Raw genomic sequence first — 2,741 nt, 5'->3', positions numbered from 1 at the left:
TAATAAAGCTTTTATAATCAATTCCGACTGCGACAGAACACGGTGATAATTAATTTTACGACATACATCATCATATACACAATAATAAGTTTCACGACATACGTCATCACATAGAGGTATGATAGTCCGTCACAGTTTCTAGATTCGTGTTCGAAATCACTAACAAATTGATGAAGGCAGTATTATTGTCATTTGGATGCCGTATCTTGTAGTTTGTATTAAAGGCGAAGCGACAGGGCTACTTACTGTTATGCCACCAACAAGAAACATAATCGATATCGATAAAGAAGTCTGGTTGTAACACGACCGTCGCGGATTGTAAGGCGCTTCGTTAGTGTCTTGTAAGAATAGTGTTTCATATCACAATAATGGTTGAACAATCCCAATGTGGCCATTTTTTCAGCATTTGAGGGCGTGTTTGTATGCGACCTACATCATCAGGTCTCATTATTCGTCACATCCGTAGTATAATATATTCGTCATACACGCATTAGTGTAATGATGTTGCCGTTTAAGCCTGCCAGATATATGTTTGTATTTTTTCATATATTTAGAACGGTTGGTATAAGAGTTTCAAGCCTATTTGACAAAGTGATTAATGATTGCCCATTGTTGTTATGTATTATTTTGCGATGTAGAAATTCTAATTGCGGTTTTATTAATGCCATTATCATTGTAGAATCATTTTAGAATCAATCAACGTTGCCACAAACATTCTTTTAAATATTTCTGTCGAATGTTTTTTCACCAAATAAATGCACTCCTTCATACTTACCATGTTAATAAAAACAGAACATTAACCCAGCATCAACTACGCTGACATCAACAAACACTGGCTGCAGGAAACGGCAACATGTTCCTGTTCCCAAATACAAGTGGGCAGTATTTTTGGTTAAAAGCATTTCCTAAACGCAAACTCAAATATCTCACCAAAAAAATATGAACGAAGTGAGACTCGGGGTTTTTGCAAGTGGCACTACTTATCATCTATCATACATGTAAAAATATCGACATAAATAGATTCAATGCACTTCGTGTAAGCAAAGCCCACACTGGAAACGTTAAAAAACACTAGAAAAAACATGACATTGAGAGAATAAATGTGAAGTAATGCTACAATAACAACAGAATGTACGAACTGACCAAAACATTTAGAAACATTCGCCGATATTTGTTTACGTATATTCGTTATTTTAATTGTATTTCAAATTTCACTCACGCGTAAGCGGAGAGCTCTCTGTGACGTCATATGAAGCTAGTTTTGCTAGTTTCATCTGTGTTATTTTCTGGATTCAACACAATGTAAACACAAAGCGAGACACAATAACATAAAATATCTTTCTTCTCCTTCTTGCAGCTGGTCCAAGTAGTGATGGAAGAGGTCATATGTCAATGGCCACCTTGGAACAACGCATAATGTATATTTCGTGGTTTCGAGCTAGAAGAGACTTAAAGTCATCCGTGTTTCCGAAACACAGGAGCTTTTATGGTCGGTCCTGTGAAAGGGGTCACTGTAAAATAGACTATATATTTTAGACATTGGTGACAGGAAATTTTAATAGTTGCTACTTTCTGCCTGGAATATAACTTGCCACAAAAAGACTGCGCTTTAAAAAGACGTGAACATTGCTGACTGGGTATATTTTATCATTTTAACTTTAAAATGAACTTATACCTGTTTCAGTGTATGCGAGTACTGTACCAATAAACTTCGAAGTTTGTGATTTCGTGAAAGTGTTTCTGTCAAAAACAGATGTTTCCGAAATAGCATAACGTTTATTTTTTTAAAGAAATATATTATTCATAACTTCACGTCGTTTTAGAAAGATCACACGAAGCCAAACGGAATGAAAGTTTCCTGAAAATTCTATTAATCTTTCATTTGTGTGTATTAAAAATGTTGATTTATTGGGTTGGGGCGTTGATTCATTGCAAAATACACCCGAGGCAACATAAAGCATAAATTAAACATATGATAAGTTAATTTTCTACTGCTTCGGTCATATTTCCCTCTAGCGATTGTTTAACGTGGCAAAGCGAAATATGTTTCACTTTTATGTGAAAACTGCAACGAGAAGCCGTGGGCACTAGTGAGACAGCTCAATTAAAGAACCGGCTGTGATGACGATCCGTCCCCGAACAGTGAACGTTGGACTAAGTTGATCAGGCTGTGAGGACTGTGTCCAGCGAGATGACCACACGTTACTTTGTCTCCGGGAGAGAGGAAAGGACTTACTCGCATATAAATTATGCACAAAGTAATTTGAAGTGGACACTATCGATCGTAGTCTGACTACACACAAATGCGCGTGTAAATCGGCTTTCCTTCCACCGAGGGTCGAATAAACTCGAAGAATCTTTCTTTCTTTTGAAGGATTAGTGCTAATTTTCCCCACGGAGCGATATTAATAGCAGTGAAGAGTTCTTGTAGGCTGACGGATGACACGAGTGCAATAAGCTCCCAGTTCGCAAGATTATTTTCGCATTTCCATCACCGAACCAAACCACCACGAATGGCTTGTTGTAGCGCTCGTTGATAAAGATTCATCCCGACAATATTAGATTACGGACTGACATAATCAAGCCTAATTTGACGACCTAGCCTTGTTTTCCAACTTCGGCTAATATCTCTCCGTGGAGAAGTCTCTATAGCGAGTGGTCGATTGCAATCGACCCCTGACCTCTCAACTCTGGCTTCCGCGGCGAGCGTTTAAAACCTCATTATGCTAATTAAAATCCTG

This window comes from Haliotis asinina, chromosome 5 (genome assembly GCF_037392515.1).
Source record: "Haliotis asinina isolate JCU_RB_2024 chromosome 5, JCU_Hal_asi_v2, whole genome shotgun sequence".
Lineage (NCBI taxonomy): Eukaryota > Metazoa > Mollusca > Gastropoda > Lepetellida > Haliotidae > Haliotis > Haliotis asinina.
The sequence above is the reverse complement of the archived record's forward strand: the minus strand, read 5'-3'. Positions refer to the sequence as shown.